At 45.2% G+C, this 18,905-nt stretch overlaps 1 long non-coding RNA gene across 2 annotated transcripts in view; it reads right to left on the bottom strand.

The window, feature by feature from the left end:
* LOC148592855 (uncharacterized) overlaps window positions 1-18,905 on the bottom strand; it is a 64,719-nt gene that overhangs the window by 37,888 nt on the left and 7,926 nt on the right. The window contains exons 2-6 of one of the 2 annotated variants that reach the window (XR_015913876.1): window positions 14,725-14,889; window positions 13,710-13,873; window positions 12,647-12,858; window positions 8,708-8,785; window positions 8,490-8,557 (exon numbers count right to left, since the gene is read on the bottom strand). This is a non-coding gene — a long non-coding RNA (uncharacterized LOC148592855). Of the gene's footprint in view, window positions 1-8,489; window positions 8,558-8,707; window positions 8,786-12,646; window positions 12,859-13,709; window positions 13,874-14,724; window positions 14,892-18,905 lie in introns of those variants that run through there. The other variant, XR_015913875.1, reaches the window with a different exon arrangement.

Below are 18,905 nucleotides of genomic sequence, written 5' to 3'. Positions count from 1 at the left end.
AAGTCCCTGGACCGGTCCCTGTTCTGGTCCCTGTTCGGGCGCCACTTGTTGAAGCTTGGAGCAGGTCAGGAATGCCAGACATCAACTTCATAGAAGCTGGAACTGACTTCATTTATTCCGCGTTACGTATCACAATATATAGCAATTAGCATAGCAACATCTCGGCAGAGCATCAGTAATTGGTTACAAGCATTAATGTGCTAACATATCATAGGTTGCTAAGCCGTATCCAAGCGTCTAACCGCAAGATTTAAAAACAGCATCTCAGTCCTAGGAACTTCCTCAAGTACAGGAGACACTTCCTTAAAAGTTGTTTACCAAAATTCAGTGATTCTGCACGTCAGCCTTTTCAGTCCGGGTTAAGGACGGTCAGAGGCACCCCCCTGTACAATGTCCCCCTACAATGAGAGATGGGTGGAAACTTACATGCCAAGGGTGAACGGGTGACTCCTGAGAGCAGGCCCGGGGCGAAGGTTCCCGGAGTTGCGTCAAAAATTCCCAAAAGCTACCGCTTGGGATTTTGTGCCCACCATGGTGTTGGGGATCCCAACCACAACCACCAGCACAAGCACCACAGGCACTCAGTGGAGCCTCATCCCACCTCACCCTCAGCGGTGCCTCACCTCGCCCTCCGCAGTGCTTTGCCGTGCCTGTCTTTGCACTGTGCAACACCTCAGTTGTACCTTTAATGGTTCCTCATCTTGTCTTGTCTCGCTTGGTCCTCCTGTTCCGGATGGGCTTGGGATTCGGCAATAATCACGCCAGAACGAGGTGACTACATCGAGCAGTTATTCAGGTGAAAGCACATAAAAGAAGCAAAGTATGGATAACTACTCATGAGGTGATACCTGCCAGCAGGATACTGGACCCAAACATCCTGTCGAGCTGGCAGAGCAGAGAGACAGAGTTTCTGACCGGCTCCCGCGGAGACAGCATAGGCCTCAGTTAGGAGTTTCTCCTTCTCCGCCCCCGCTCTCTCTGCACTGTCCTCTCTATGCCCAGTGCATCCTGGCACGTAGGGTCAGTACGACCCAGGAGACAGGCCGGCGGGGGCAGACAAAACTCCACCTCTAGTTGCCCAACTCTCCCCTCTGGGTGCGCAGGCGTGCATACCAGTCAGGGGTCCCAGCCCTCAATTCGAGGGTCCTGCCTTCCTCCTCTTCTTCCTCATTTCCGGGTGTTTGGCCTCCAAAGCTAGTTTGGAGGACGTCTGCGGTTAAGTTGGCTACAAGCCCAGCCAAGCGGATGCCTTGAACAGGTTTCCAGGGGGGGCTGCCTGTGGACCGGGCTGAGCAGCTGCATCCGTGCTCCTTATCACTCAGCCTAGGCAGGCAAACATCTTCTTTCCCAAGGTCTGGCCTTTGCTTCCCATGGGAGATTGTTATGACTCTACAGATCACGTAAATTTTCATCTCCAATACACCTCCACAGTGCGTGCATTCCCTTAGCATGCGCAGTGCCTTGCCATGCCTTGCCCTTTGTGGCACCTCACCTTGCCTTGTATCCCCTTGCCTCTACCACAACTTGCTCTCCACTGCACCTTGCCTGGCATTGCCCTCCACCTTGCCTGGACTTCTGCATCGCCTCACTTTGCCTCTTTCTCCGCGGCGCCTCATGTCGCCTTGCACTCCAAGGTGCTTCACACTCCACAGCACCTCATCTCACCCTCTGTGGCGCCTTACACTCTGAAGCGCCTCGCTGCATCCTCCACTGCACCTTGCCTCACACTTGGCGGTGCCTTGCCCACCACAGGTGTCTCGCCTTGCCTCTCCCTCCCAGGCACTTTGTACTCCACGGCACCTCATGCTCCATGTTGCATTGCCCTCTGTGGTGCCTCAATTTGCCCTTGGTGGCACCTCGCCCTCCATGGAGCTTTGAATTGCCTGCCTCGCCCTTTGAAGCACGTCGCTTCACGTTCGGAGGCTCCACACTCTCCACAGCCCCTAATCTCCCACTCCCTGGCCATTCATCCTCCGTGGCGGCTCACCTTGCTTCGCCCTCCGTGGCATGTTTGCCCTCAGCGGCACTTCCTGTTGCCTACCTCGCTCTCCACAACTCCATGCCATGCTTTGCCCTCAGCATTGCTTTACCCTCCACGGTGGCTCAACTCACCGTCCACAGTGCCTTGCTGCATCTCACTTGGCACTCTGCAGAGCCTCAGCTGTACCTTTGCGGCACCTCCTCTTGTCTCGTCTCACCTCACCTTGCCCTTCACAGTGCCTTCTCTCGCCGTCTGCAGTGCCTTGTCGCACTTCGCCTCACAAACTCCATGGCGCCTCACCTCACCTCACTCTCTATGGAGCAGTGCCCTCCAATGCACCTCAGCTCACTCTCCACAGCTCTTGGCCTCGCCTCGCCTTGCCCTCTGAGTCGCCTGCTCTCCAAGGCACCTCTGCTGGCCTCGCCCTCCACGGCACTTTGCTTTGGCTCACCTTGCCTTCTGCAGAGCCTTGCCTCGCCTTGCCCTCTGCGGCACCTCACCTCGCCTTGTATCACTCTCTGCTTCACCTTGCCCTCTGCTGCACCTTGCATGGCATCGCCCTCCACCTTGCCTTGCCCTGGGCAGCATCTCACCTCACCCTAGGCAGTGCCTCGGCTCACCCTCCACAGCACCTCACCTCAACTCACCTTCCCACGATGCCTCACCTCACCCTCCAAGTTGCCCTGCCAGACATGACTCCTTGACAAACCCTCTGCAGCACCTCACCCTCTGCAGTACCCCAAATCACCTCGCCTCACTTCCCCTCACCCTCCATGACACCTCACCTCATCCTCCAAGACTCCTCACCCTCTTCAGCGCTTCACCTCGCCCTTTGATGTCCGAGGCACTTGGTCTGCTGCATCCCCTCACCTTGCCCTCCACGGTGCATCTCCTCCTGCTCCAAGGTGCCTCACCATTCATGGCACATCACCCACCAGGGTGTGTGGTCTTGCCTTGCGTTCTGTATCACCTCACCTAGCCTTACGTCACTCTCCACCTCAATTTGCCCTCTGCTGCACCTTACATGGCATCGCCCTCCACATTGCCTTGTGCTCTGTGGCTCACCGCCTCGCTCTCCTCAGTGCCTTGCCCTCTGTGGCAACTCATCTCGCCTAGTGTCATTCTCCAACTCGACTCACCCTCTTCTGCACCTTACATGGCATCACCCTCCACCTTGCCTCGCCCTCCATGGTGCCTCGCTTTGCCCTCCGCAAGGCCTTGCCTCACCTTGCACTCCACAGTACCTCACCTTGCCTCGTGCTCCAAGGCACTTCACTCTCTGTGGCACCTCGCTCTCCATGGCACCTCATGTCACCTTGCCCTGCACACCACCTTATTCTCCGCGCCGCCTCACCTCACCCTTCGCGCTGCCTCACCCTCCACAGCACCTCAACTCACCTCACTTCCCCTCACCCTCTGTGTCACCTCGTCTCATGGTTGGAGGTGCCTCACCCTCCATGGTGCCTGGCTTCGCGCTCCAAGGCATCTCATGCTCCAACACAGAATGCTTCACCCACCACAACAACTCATCCTCCACCACACCTTGCCTCGCCTCACCCTCTGCACCACCTCACCTCCCCTTGCATCACTCTCCACATCACCTTGCCCTTCGCTGCACCTTACAGGGCACTGCCCTCCACCATGCCTCACCCTCTGCATCGCCTCGACCTCCACGGCACCTTGCATTGCTACACGCTCCGAGTCATCTCGCCCTCCACCACACCTCACCTCTCCTCACACTCTGAGGCGCCTCACCCTCTGCATTGCTTCAACTCGCTCTCAGCAGCACCTCACAGTCCGAGGTGCTTCAAATTGCTTCCCTCATCCTCCACAGCACCTTGACTCAACTTACCCTCTGCAGCACCTTGTCTTGTGTAACTCTCTATCTCAGCTTGCCCTCAGCTGTACTTCACATGGCATCGCCCTCCACCTTGCCTCACCCACCATGGAGCCATGCCATCCATAGCGCCTTGCTTCACCTCGTGCTTCAAGTTGCCTTGCCCTCCGCGGCACCTCTCGCTCTACGGAGCCTCGCCCTTTGTGGCTCCTCACCTGACCTCGCACTCCATGATGCCTCACCTTCCACAGTGCCTCCCTCTGCGGCACCTCACCTCGTGTCACTCTCCATATAACCTCACCCTCCACAGCACCCTACATAGCAACGCCCCCCACCTTGCCAGACAATCCTGGCCTTGCTCTCTGCAGTGCTTCGCCTCACCTTGCATTCCACGGCGCCTCGCCCTCAGCAACGTCTTGCATTCCCTCATGCTCCATGGCGCCTCACCCTCCATGGTGCTGCGCCTCCCCTCACGCTCTGTGACGCCTTGTCCTCGACATTGCCTGTCTTGCCCTCTGGGGCGTGTCACCTTGCCTTGCACTCTGCAGCACCTCACCTCACCTTGCATCACTCTCCACCTTGCCCTCCACTGCACCCTCCATGGCATCGCTCTCCACATTACCTCGCCCTCCACAGTGTGTCAGCTTGCCCTCCAATGTGCCTCGCTCAACATGGCGCCTCACCTCAATGTCAAAGGTGTCTTGCCCTCAGTGGTGCTTCGACTCACCTTGGCATCTGCTTAGCCTCGCACTCCAATGCACCTCACCCTCCATGACATGTCACCTCACCCTCAGATGCACTTCACTGTACATGACCCCTCGCCTTGAGGTCTGAGGCACATCGCCCTTCATAGTGCCTCACCTCACGCTCTGAGGTGCCTCACCATCCATGGCACCTTGCCCTTCACGGCACCTTGCCCTCCAGGATGCATTGCCTTGCCTTGTGCTCTGCAGTGCCTCACCTCACCTTGCGTCACTCTCCACCTCAACTGCACCTTACACTACAGTGTCCTTCATGTTGCCTTGACCTCCATGGCACCTTGCTTCGCCTCGCCCTCTGCAGCACCTCGCCATGGTCTCTTTGCTACTAATGGGTACATAATATGTGTAAGAGATCATAATTTGGAAAAAATAAATATTATTTTAGTTGCAGACATACTGTCAGGGATTACAGCAGGTCTGTGGAATCCCTGGCTCCCTTAGCGGAGAACGTTAACCTTGAAAAGATTAGAGTGCATCTATGAGATAGGGAGTTCACATGGAGACAGCAGAAAATTATTAACAAGTTTAAGGAGGTTTTGGCCACAGAGCAGAAACTGGCCATGCTAAGAATCATCCAATTATAACTCTATTACTAGCTATTGTCCTTTGTCGTCCTCACCAATAAGCAGCAGCCACGACGAGGAAAGCTTGGTATAAATAATGTACTAGGAAAACAATAAAGCGTAGTTTGCATTGCATCTACCCTAGTTGTTTGTGATTTTGGCCGCCACAACTGTGACAACATATGGTCATGAATCTGGTCATTTTTATGTTTGTAAAAAGTAACTACCTTCTCAATTACCTTCATTTTTTATATATTGCAAATAGATCTCACACTCTGTATATTCAACTCACTCAATGGTATTTAATATGAGGTCACGTGAAAGAGTCATTTCCCTTTTGAAAGCTAGTTTCCAGAGTCCAAACAGCTCAACTAAATGAAATACCTAACATACAGGTTGTTCATTTTTATTCACTTTTTGTTTTTTTAGATTAGGAAGATGTGTTGAATGCCCCATTGCTTAATAAACTCCTGGGTCCGTATAGCAGCATACGCGGGCCCATTATCTGTTTTTATCATATTCTGTGCCTCAATCTGGATGTCATGTGAGATCATTTTCATAGAATCATGGAATCATAGAATGCTTAAGGTTGGAAGGGACCTCTAGAGGTCATTTAGTCCAACCCCCCTGCAGACGCAGGGTCACCTAAAGCACGTGGCACAGGACTGCATCCAAGCGGGTTTTGAAGATCTCCAGAGAAGGAGACTCCACAACCTCTCTGGACAGCCTGGTCCAGAGCTCTGTCACCCTCACTGTTAAGAAAATTTTCCTTAAGTTCCTGTGGAACTTTTGGTGCTTCAGTTTGTGGCCATTTCCTCTAGTTCTGTCAGTGGCCACCACTGAAAAGAGGCCAGCACCATCCTCCTCACTGCCTCCCTTGAGGTACTTATAGACACTGATCAGATCCCCTCTCAGCCTTCTCTTCTCCAGGCTGAACAGGCCCAGCTCCCTCAGCCTCTCCTCATAGGGCAGATGTTCCAGACCCCTAATCATCCTTGTGGCCCTGCGCTGGACTCTCTCCAGCGGCTCCACATCCCTCTTGTACTGGGGAGTCCAGAACTGGACACAATACTCCAGAGGCGGCCTCACCAGGGCTGAGTAGAGGGGCACGATCACCTCCCTCGACCTGATGGAGACACTCTTCTTAACGCACCCCAGCAGCCCATTGACCTTCTTGGCCACGAGGGCACACTGCTGCCTCATGGTCAATTTGTCGTCCACCATGACACCCAGGTCTTTCTCTGCAGAGCTGCTCTCCAGAAGGTCAGTCCCCAGCCTGTACTGGTTTCTGGGGTTATTCCTCCCCAGGTGCAGAACCTTGCACTTGGCCTTGTTGAATTGCATGAGATTTTTCACCGCCCAGTTGTCCAGTCTGTCCAGGTCCCTATGGATGGCAGCGTAGCCCTCTGGGGTATCGACTACTCCTCCCTGTTTCATATCATCAGCAAAATTGCTGAGGGAGCACTCTGTGCCTTCATCCAGGTCATTGATGAATAAATTGAAGAGGACTGGACCAAGGACTGACCCCTGGGGGACCCCGCTAGCTACAGGCCTCCAACTAGACTCGGCACCGCTGATCACCACTCTCTGGGCCCTGCCATCCAGGCAGTTCCTAATCCACCTCACTGTGCACTCATCTATTCCACACTTCCGGAGCTTGCTCAGGAGGATGTTATGAGGGACGGTGTCAAAAGCCTTGGTGAAGTCAAGATAGACGAGATCCACCGCTCTCCCCTCGTCTATCCCGCCGGTCATTTCATCATAGAAGGCTATCAGGTTAGTCAAGCAAGATTTCCCCTTGGTGAATCCATGCTGACTACTCTTGAGCACCTTCTTGTCCTCCATGTGCCCAGAGACAACAGCCAGGATGAGCCGTTCCATCACTTTTCCGGGGACGGAGGTGAGGCTCACTGGCCTGTAGTTGCCTGGGTCCTCCTTCTTGCCTTTTTTGAAGACTGGCGTGATATTGGCCTTCTTCCAGTCCTCCGGCACCTCCCTTGTTCTCCAGGATCTTTCAAAGATGATGGAGATCGGCTTAGCTATGACCTCTGCCAGCTCACGCAGCACTCTGGGGTGCATCCCATCAGGGCCCATGGATTTGTGGATATCAAGGTTCCTTAGGCGCTCTCTGACCCAATCTTCCTCTACCCAGTGCAAGTCTTCCTCTCCCCGGGCTTCTTCTCTTGTCCCTAGGGCCTGGGGCTCTAATGGGCTGCCCTTGGTAAACATCGAAGGAAAGAAGGCATTCAGCAACTCTGCTTTTTCTGTGTTATTTGTAACCAGGGTGCCCATCCCGTCCGCCAGCGGACCCACGTTTTCCCTGATCTTCCTTTTGCTGTTAATGTATTTAAAGAAATTTTTCTTGTTATTTCATGTTGGAATTCATGTGTACAGTCTCTAGGTGGATAAAGGTAAACAAAGCAATACAGCTGAAAAGAGTAATAAATGTGTAATTAAATCAAGGGTAAGGTAGCTTGCATAAAGTATACAAAATATTTGTACTGTACCACTTTATTAAATGTGCTTAAAGAACTCCTTATTTAAAGCTAGTTATGAAGCAGACAGATAAAAGACTTTATGGGCATATGCCAGAGTAATGTACAGCGGGGCAGGATGTGGTCATCCAGAACACCTCAGATCAAAACAACTAATTTTCTGTGCTAATGACTCTGGTAATGTCATGCTCCATTCTCTATCCATGTTCAACAGAAAATCTAAAACATATTTTCAATATATACAGTTAGATACTGAGCGAGGTGTGGCTATTCTGTACATTATCACTGATGGAATACAGGCCAACAGATACTGTGATTATGAGACAAACACCTCAGTGCAGAGACTTATTTGGTGACAGAATGTTTGCAAAACAACTTTTCTGTAAGTATGCTTTTATGGATCCTTTAAGAAGTTTCTAGCCTTGTCTTTCTTATACAGGAATATTTTTTAAGACAAATCGGTTAATTGACCTAGTTCACTCTGTGGCTCCACAAGCATCACCTATGGGCACAAGTAAAGATGCAGTGCAGAGTTAGGAACTCTAAGCCAGCATAACCCCTGAGAAAAAGAATTCAATTTCATGTGTATATGGAATTGTATGTCCACTCTTGTCACTGATGACAGCATGAGGACAAGCCCAGGAAAATTAGCATCCTTAACTGCCAGCTCAGTCTCTTCTGTCTTCTCTTAATTATGTTAAAGGTGTAGTACACAGCCAGCACAAGTCAGGGGGAACAAAGACCATTCTTAAAACATCCTCTTTCTGAACAATTTTTTTGCTCTGTAGGTTCACCTCAATATCTTTGTCAAAGAACCTTTCTAACCCCAAAAAAGCAACCACGTGACACTGTAACTTTCAGCAGGGTTTTCTGCCTTTTGTTTGCTATGTGAAGATGGTTTCCTCTGTTTAGATTCTTTCCTTTTCCCAGATGAACAACGTGAGCAAATTAAGCCTTTCCCTACCAACAATAATCCAACATTAGTAGTAGTAGATCTTCTCTAGCCTTTTATCAAAACAAAAGCTTTAAAAAGACTAGAGAAGATATACTACTTATTGTAATGCCCTTACCATGAAGAGATCAAATTCCTCTTCACGACGAGCAATCATCTGATTCAGAGTCTCATCATCAGGAACTTCATCTTCTTCCTTTTTAAATAGAAAAAGCCATTAGAAAAATATAGACCAATGTTTAAACTGTGTAAACTGTGTGAAATGCTCTAAGTGAAACTAAAATTTTGAAAGTGCCTGATTGTTCAATGATTCAGAGGTAACACAAAATAGACTTAATCAAAGAGACAATTGTTACCACTTTTAAACATGAAGAATGAGGAAATGAGGAAACATGCAATCAGGATATTTTGGTCTGTGGTTTTCCTGGGTCACAAGTACAGCTACTTATCCACTTGTTTTTCTGTTAAAACATACATATTTCCCTCCTGATACCATATGGAACTCCCCCAGAAATACCATTCTACACTATGAGGTCTTTGCTGTCAAAACAGAAGGAAGGAAAACAATCCTGGAAAAAAATCCTAAAATAAAGTTTTCCTAGTACCTATTTCTGTAGACCACCGTGTACTCACAAAGTGAGATTTTAAACTCTGTCTTTTGACAAAAAGAGTGAATTCATAAAAACAAAAACATTAGTTGGCAAAATAAATTAAAACTCTAATATTCAACTAAAAACATAAATGTTGAAGAGTTATGGTGCCTATTTTTAACACGATTGGGCTCCATAACACTCAGTTCCTCTCTCCAAATACAGCAATTATTTTGAAAGTCCATGACATTTTAAATCTGACAATAGGACAGGTAAATCAAAGTCACAAACTTTAGTTCAGTTCCCAAAGAAAAAACTTTTTCTTTTTGAATGTATTATATATTTTGTGGGTGTATGGAGGAAGAAATGAACACAAGAAGTGGAGGGAAATAGAAGAAATTTGAGAGTTAACTCTCGTCCCCCAAACAATGAAAAAAATCACATGCATAAATAGCTTCCTTAAATAAACTATTAAAAACTGCCCCTGAAAAGCTGCAAAAGAATGCAAGTCTAAAATCTTTGTATCTCTCTCTCTCTTCCTCTCAATGTGTGTGCATTTACTATCACTTACCATCAATGATTTACTGTCATTTTAATTACTCAGTAATATATTAGAGCCTATTTTTTGTTCAATTTTATCATATTTTTCTCTAATCCCAGAAATTTGCAGAGATTGAAGATAAAGCATGTGTAATTTGAGTATAGTCTAGTGAAAAAGATCAAATGAAAATTGTGAAAAGTGTACAGGAAATAGTACTGATGCAACATACCACATATTAAGCTAGGTTTTAACTGATAACGTCTTCAGTACCCTCTTTAGGAGCATTCCTAGAATGAATTTGCAGAGTGTTTCCCATCCTATAGATAAATGGGCATGTTTGTAACTCAAAGATTGGGAGCAGCAACAAGGCTTTTAATTTATGTCAGACTGAAAAGAATTGTATGAATATACGATGTAATAGCATAAATAAAGATTGCATCATGGAGAATATAAAAAACAGATAAGCTTTTTGTCATTTCAGGTTTAACTGCTTTTAATACAATAGATTTAATGATTGCTGAAGGAATTTCTTTTAATATGAAAAAATGGCAGATATTCTCAAAGGTTTTGCTTAAATTACAAACGATAAAACTTCTCAGTAACCTATGTCAACTCATTAAGCCACAGAAATGATATCAGGATCTGACACTTAGTTTTTCTGGTTAAGCTGACAGGTGTGTTATACATGCAAAAATACTGTTCTCTTAATGAAGTTAAGACAGTGAATTGTTTTGACCCTCCCATTACACAGTGCTTTCAACTATGAACTATTCACTCCATTAAAACATATTTATGGACAGCATTTTTCACATGACAATGTTTGAATTTTGATTATACCCTAAAGCAACTACTACACATTTTATTCTTTTTCAAAGTAATTCATAAAAAGTCCACTGAGTTCTAACACTCTGTAATACACATTTACACAAACTGCTTATATTTGCATGCCAAGCTATTAATCCCAGGAGGCTGGAAACTGATCTGTATTTTCATTGTTTTAATCCTAATATCACACAACTGCAGAATGTCTGGACAGAGAAATTATTGATACATTCAGAGACATAAAACATTTAAAAGAAAAAAAATTTAAAAATTAGAATTATTGGGGTTGGAAGGGACATCTGGAGACCATCTGGTCCAACACCCCCTGCTCAATGCAGGGTCAACTAGAGCAGGTTGCTTAGGGCTGAAAAGTCCTTGCTTTTTTAATCATTTCGTATTCATATCTTTGAGTACTGACCAACCATAGAGATGTTTTCTTATATTAAAGAAATTTATTTTCCTTATTTGCTTATGATTCCTTTCTACCTTCAATTTCTTCCAACTCTGTAGCATTGAATTACTGCCACTGCTCTGAAAGCAATGTTCAGAATGATAGCAATTATTGTCATTTAGCACTTTTAAAGCATTCTATAAAGACTAATGATCAAAATATTCTTATTAAGTAGGGAAATGTTATAATTCTTTTTTCACAAGTAAGAAATTCCCATTTTACATAGCACCTCAGAGGAGGTGATTCATCAGAAGGGCCATCAGACAGTGGTACTGTTGTGCATAAAATCATGGAGAAGTTCCTGACATCCACTCTCTGCCCAATAAAGCACTTGGCATGTTTTCTGGAGGTGACATGAGAATTAGACTCCTTCAAAGAATCAAGAAATCATTGAGGTTGCAAGGGACCTCTGGAGATGGTCTAGTCCAACCCCCCTGATCAAAGCAAGGTCAACTAGAGCAGGTTGCTCAGGGCCATGTCTAGTTGGGTTTTGAATATCTACAAAGATGGAGACTCCACAACCTTTCTGGGAAAACTGGTCCAGTGTTAAAATACCCTCACAGCAAAAAAAAAAAAAAAAAAAGTTTTTTTCTTATGTTTAAATGGATTTTCTTGTATTTCAATTTGTGCCCACTACCTCTCATCCTGTCACTGGGTACCACTGAGAAGAGTCTGGCTCCGTCTTCTTACTCCCTCCCATCAGGTATTAAGAAATATGGATAAGACCCCCCTTATCATTCTCTTGTCCTGGTTAAATGGTCCCAGCTCTCTCAGCCTCTCCTCCTATGTCAGATGTTCCAACCCCTTAAATATCTTAGTGACCCTTTGATGGACTTGCTCCAGTATAACCATGTCTGTCTTGTATTGGGAAGCTCAGAACTGGAAGCAGTGTTCTAGTTGCAATCTCACCAGTGCTGAATAGACATTTGGTATAGACTCACTTTACTTCTTTGATGCCTCCTTTGACAGCTTGTTTCTCCTCGCTTGTTCCCAAGGGTGCTATACCTGTTTTGTAATTGCAGGTCTGCAGGCAGAGAAGGAGCCTTCCTTCTGTTGCCAGAAGTCACAAGCTTCAAATCTTCCCTGTCATGGGAATCTCCATCTACTGCTCAGGATAATTCAGGTTGGAAGATACCTCAGGAGGTCTCTAGTCCAACCTCCTGCTCAAAATAGGGTCACCTATGAGGTCAGACCAGGTCGCTCAGTGCTTTATGCTCCTCTGAGCACATCCTCTAAATATCCCACCTTCCTTGCATCATGTGGCTCAGGCTCTTGCCTCTGTTAGGGCCTCTGTGAAGACACTGTCCATCTCCTGGTCATCATCTCCCATGCTACCAAGCATGCTCCCCTCTAACCATAGCACCTTCACCTGGCAGCTCAGTACCTCAACCAGAGCACACCTCCCACAGGTGAGGCCACCCTCAGCATTCCCAGACCTGGGCAGCTGCAGCCTCCCTCCAGGGCTCTCTCTGGATCAAGGACTCTGATGTCAAGGTCCAGCCTGTGCAAGAAACTGCTCTGTGGAAGGCACATTGACACCATCGTTACACAGGCTCAAGCAGTCCCAAGCTGCACTCCTGTCTACCAGTTATATAGCTGCTTCCCAAGCACCAATTGAAACATCTTCTCTTTGATTACTTTTAACTGCCTTACCTCATTTTCTTCCTCATGCTCCTGTAGAAAAGCTCTCCATTCATGACTTGAAGATTTCTGATCAAACATTCCAGCCTGAATAACTTTTTGATCTACATTTAGTTTATACTTTGCAACAGCAAGTATCTTCTCCTCCACACTGTTCACAGTGCATAGTCGCAGGACTCATTCTGCTGACCAATTCGATGAGCTCGGTCTTGGGTCTGCAAGTTCTATTAGGCAAAGAATACAGAGAGTGATGTATAATGTAACTGTGCAACACAGATGACTGCCTGCTTAAAGAACACTGTAATGTTAATTTTTTATTAGCACAACAAAAAGAAGTGCTCAAGCTACAGCCTACCACAATTCATCTAGCTCATTCCTGATTACCCTCTTTCTTGGGAGCTCATCAGACCCAGGCAGGCAAACTGAAGGGGAAAAAAACATGTGCATGCTCTGTACAGTAGAAATGCAGTAGATCAAACTTCTTGCAAGCATGTGAAGTAAATGACCAAGTATGTAGTTCTCTGCTACTCAGAGTTCATGGTCTTTCATGACAGAAAGGAATCCTGAAGTAAAGCAACCTTCTATTTGAGGTACAAGAACAGGGGCAATAATATAGCTGGATACATAAAGTCCAGATATAAACCTGTGTATCTAAAGTAAATCAATATTTCTGAGACTCTTAAATGAATTAGTAATCTTAGAAATGATTTCATCTGCTGTATGGACTTTTAACTTTGAATGGAGGACTATTTATTAATCACTTATGATTAAAGAGCGAGCAAAGTTATACCAATGAAGCAGAAAATGCAAACTACAAGACTCTAACTTTTAGGATTCCATTACCAAAAAAACAAAATCAGAAAAATCAGAAAATTATATACATAGAATATATCTTTACTGGTTTAAAACAAAACACTATTGGATTGTAGCACTTTGCCTTACAAATTCTTCTCAAAGCAGAATTTTATGATATACCTTCATTTCACTGTCAATCTTCCCAAATTAAAAAACGAAGCCTAAACAATTACAAACAAGTCTTTCCATATTACATGAAGATAATTAAATAAAAAATAACCTGGTGAGGATTCCAATCACTATCAAAGATTATAACAGTGTCAGCAGCCTGGAGGTTCAAGCCCAGACCACTTGCCCTTGTACTCAGCAAAAAGATGAAGTACTGTGACCCAGGTTCATTAAACTTCTTCAGCAGGGCAGCTCAATCCTCTGATTTTGTTGTACCTGAGAAGAAATAAATAAAAAGAAGCCCTACGACAAAGATCTTCTGAAATAAATTAAAAGCAATGTCAGTTGTTAAAGGGAAGGGAAATTTTAGCTCACTTGTTCTTTGACATCTCAGCTATAATTTCCATAATATAGGAAGAAACACTAACTATGGATGCTTTGAACAACTGTCTATAGCACCTGGGAGGAGGGCTCCTAAACATTTATTTTAAGTACATTTGACATTTCAGAAGAAGACTTAAAAAAAAAGATGCAACCATCTATTAGTCAACATTTTATGAATGACAGGTTTCAATAGATGCTACATGCATACAAAATCATTTTTGATTAAGGCCTTTTGTGCACTCACAGAATTTAAATACTTAAAACAACATATGCGTACATAAACACAGATCAACTAAAATTTCACTGTTGGCCTTAAAAATCAAGATTAACATCAAGGGAATGAAAATTCTGAAAACGAAAATTCTGAAAATATCATCTTCTAAGGACAATGGTGTAAAACGAGGAAAGGAGAGAAGGCAGAGAATTCAACCATGGTAAAAGACCTACACAAAACTGTGACGGATGTCCCACCACCACTCGTTCCATGACAAAAGCCCTAAGCAACAACTAAGCACAGTGCACATTGGTAACAGGATGAATTTCATGTACTTTAACAATCAGTTTATACTTATCTGCTTGTTTTCTCTTTTTACATCTGCCTGTAGCTGAAGGCAGACAGAAGCTTGATATTTTTATTCAGATATCCATACACATATAGTACAGAGGAGGAAGGTTTTCTAATACAGAGTCAAACTGCTGAACCCTCCCAACTTAGTTTCATGCTTTATTTCCATTCAGCTTACCATTAAGATATAAGTAAAGGAAATTTCAAAATGCAAAATAATCCTCCATAATGGTCATGAGTGATGTCATTTGACAGAAAAGAAGCACACAATGGTTAGTGGATCGCAACTTAGGTAAAATACGATCAAGTAGTTCAAACTTCCCTGAGGCCCGATAAAGTTCAACTCTGTTTAAGAGAAAAAACATGGTAAATGACATGACAAGCCTGCTTTTAGAAGAGTTTATAATCATGCATTTTAATTATGATTATGTCATATCCTGATAAAGGATAGATTCCTTTACTCAAGGAAAAACATAGCACTTTTCTCTCTTTAGAACTGTATATGATGATAATCAAAAAAAAACACACATTAATTGTTTCTATGCATTTCTTTATTGAGGCTTTTCCCCCCCAAATGTAAGCATCCTGTGGATTCTCAACCACATCAAATATCTTCCTTTATGAGCCCAACATTGTTTCATTTCTCAAAACAAACATTACTTTTGAAGTATATAAGCATTTCATCCGTTTAGATGTTAACCCAGAGAATCTGCTTTTAATCAGCATCTACTGGAGCCACAAGTCATATTCATCAAGTATATGTTAGAATCGATTACTTTTCTACTCACTACTGTACATGTGAAAGCAAAAGAGTCCAGATTGGACTAGTTTATACATGGAAACAATGGGAAAAGTTTGACAATGGACATTGTTGAATGGCAACAATACTTGTTTGTATACACATATCTATCTTGAACTATCTTTAGTCACTCTGATTACTACTCTTCTCTCTTCCATGATATTAATATGTGTTGCAAAACAGGCTTGAGTAGTCAGTAAGCCATAAATCAGAAAGGGAATAAGAGAATAACCAAGGTGGCTAAATCAACATTGCAACCATATGGTTTAGAAAATCAAATTGCACATGACTCTCCTTTGAATCTGTAGCCTTAAAATATAATTAATCATTAGGAACTGCATATTTAGTCCACAAGATACAAGAACTTCTGGGGTATATAAAGTGCTATGCAAAAGTGTTGCCGTTCGCTGTCTCCAGCCGTGCAGTCTCCAGTCTCAGCTCTTGGCAACGTAACGTGCTCACCCAGAGGTCGGGCTCTCCGGGGCCATCCTACCCCGCTAGGGGACAAACCACGTAACACAAATATGGTTGGAGTGCCGTTTATTGTTTACTGCTCACTACAGTTATACTCCTTGCGAACGCGGAAGCTTGCTCTGCCACCAATTAGCAACAATGTTACCTTATATGGCTATGTACTGATTCTTCAGAGTAAGACAGCTGACTCGCCTTAATTTCTGTTAACCCTTTGCTTTCCGTAACATCGCGAGATCTTCCGAGCGCCAGGCCCTAAGCCTAAGTCAGGCCAAGTCAGCTTATGTCAAGCACGAAGCCATATTGCTATATCTATATATCCGACCACATTTCCCCCTCCCCATGCAAGCGTTTATTCAGTGTCTGCTTCTTGCGTTGCGGAATTAACAGAAATTGTAATATGTGGACGGTTATTAATTGTCTTATACAGTGTAAAGCACAGCTAAGCATCACAGCGCCTACTATTATGATAATACAGAGCATGATTCCTGTCTTAACTATAGATTTTAGCTATCCCCCTAGTCCGAAAAGGTCCGTGAGTCCATCCAGACCACAAACCCCAGATCCTCCTGTATCTTTTTGGTGTGATCCATCAAGTGTTGAATTTGCTGATGTATTGCCTTAGAGTGATCGCTGAGGTCCATGCAGCACATTCCTTCAAAGTCTTCACATCCATGCCCATGCGCCAATAAGAAGTCTATTGCTGCTCTATTTTGTAGTACAGCATGCTGAACTTGTGAGAGGTCAAGCGCGAGCTCAGAAAGAACCAGGCTGGTTGCATTAGCCTGCTTTACTGCCCAACAGGCCAGAGTGTTGAGGTTTCTTGTGTGTGCGCAGCTGCTGCTCCTGGTACAAAAAGAGACGTAAAGAAAGCCTCCCACCAATTCCATAGTTTTACGGTGTCGTCGTACTGTTCTGTCAATACTGCACCACCTGCTTCTCGTCGGGTCCTCACCCGCTGTGTTGCATTTGGGTGAACCCAAGGCATAGCCATACTGACCTGTCCAACTGTGCATGGCCCTCCAATTGGTTTGGTGGGGTCCCCATTCCAAGCTCAGTTAGCACAGATGAGGAAATAGCCCAGACATTCTGTTGTTGCACATAGTGACGGTTGTACAGTCTTGGATCTTTTCAGGACCCTCCGTCAGTCATCTTGATCATTATTAGAAGGAAGGTTATCATCACTCCAGCGCGCACCTGTTTGAGATAGATTGTTCTGCTGTTTTGTTAGTCCCGGTTTAATACATCATGCTGGAACCCATTCTATTTGATCATTCAACTGCACAGCTGCATATCCCCTTCCTAACAACCTCAACTCCCAACCATCTTCCCATTCTGCATTTCCAGGAAACCTTACCCGCACCTTTGGCAGTGGTCTTTTATCTTTTTATTTCTCCTTGTCCGAAATGAGCGCTTATAGGTGTTACTGATTCTTCCCCACGGCAATGGTGATTTATCACATAAAGGGCTCAACTTAAAAGTTTTTGCTGTTCTTTCTGAGGTATGCCACCTGTATATCCTCCCCCCTCCCCAAGCCGAGTTAACTGCTGTTTAAGAGTGCGATGCGCGCGTTCAACAATAGCCTGTCCCTGACTATTGTAAGGAATTCCGTGTTTCAATCGGATGCCCCACTTTTCCGCCCATGCTTGTGTTTGTCTAGATCGAAAGCAAGGGCCGTTATCTGTTTTAATGTGCTCGGGCAAGCCCATGACCGCAAAACATGTGGTTAGATGCCTGCAGACATGTAGGGCCCTTTCGCCGGTCTGCACCATGGCCCACACAAACTTAGAGTAGGTGTCTATGGACACGTGGACATACTTGAGGCATCCAAATTCAGGTACATGTGTGACATCCATTTGCCACATCTCTAATGCCTTTTTGATTGCTTCACCGAGCACTTCCATTCGAGTTTGAACACTCTTTTTTGGTTGCATTGCTAAAAATACCCATTCCAGAATGATAAAGCGATGAGTGTAGTGATGATTGTCTTCTCCCCCTTTTTTCTTTTTCCACTGCATGATGAGGGCAAACACCGAGATTGGGTTGGAGACGACCATGAGGCGTATCGGAAGCTCAGAGCATCGCCGTCCTGCCCACCGGGTGGAGATGAGCTGTCCTAGGCGATGGATGCATTGTTCCTGGATATCGGGGCACACGTTTACATGATTGGCCCGCACACAGTCTCTATCCTGCACTAATAAGCTTGTTCACAGGTTCTTCCTCTCCTACTTTTGTGTTCTTGCAGCTGGTGACTTTCCCACGATCTTTTCGCCTTGGTATTAGTCCGGCTCATTGTATCTGTCTTCTATCGGGAAGTCTCCGTTACTTAGATATGCTCCCACAATTTCCCCTTTTTTACACTGATATGATGTATTGAGTAGGCTATATGGATTCAGGCCTGTCCAGTTGCTTAGAGGAATACCTAACATGAGTGCATCAAATTGATCTGCTGTCCCACAAAGCCAACAACTCTTGATTTGGGTATAATTAACAATATGCCTAAGAAGCATAACATATCTATTAGCGTTAAAAGTAGCATCAGCTTCTATAATAGCGTTAAACGCAACATTACTTCCTAAAAGCCACAATATACAGCTAATAATAACAGTAACACTTCTTCCTCCCATGTTGTTCTTCTGCACACTCACACTTTCCACAGCTAGGGTACCGCTGCTTGCCTGCTACGTCTGATGTATGCGAGTCTGCTTCCAGCCAAGGTCTCACCCATTTCGCTGGCACCCATCTGGTTCCAGTATCTGTAACAACACAAGCATACTCTTTTCCCCAGGTTATCAAATCCAAAGGTCCGGTCTATTTTCCTGTGTTCCAGTCTCTCAGCATCAACTTACATGGGCCTAATTTTACTTCTGTCAGGGCTCCCCTTAGCCCAGCGCTGTGTTTGACCATCAGAGGGACTAGTAATCTCAAAAATTTTAAACATATACTGCTCTTGCCAATTTTTTTCATTTTTTTAGCTGGCGTTTCAGCGTTTGGTTCATATGTTCCACTATGTCATGGTCCTCAGGATGCAACGGTATGGTGAAAAAACAATCTTTTAAATCAATTATTAAGATGTCCCAATCATTTTG

This window comes from Tinamus guttatus, unplaced genomic scaffold, assembly GCF_059628265.1.
Source record: "Tinamus guttatus ecotype Peru unplaced genomic scaffold, ASM5962826v1 Tinamus_guttatus_pri_ptg000498l, whole genome shotgun sequence".
Taxonomy (NCBI): domain Eukaryota; kingdom Metazoa; phylum Chordata; class Aves; order Tinamiformes; family Tinamidae; genus Tinamus; species Tinamus guttatus.
This window is presented reverse-complemented; position numbering and strand designations above follow the sequence as displayed.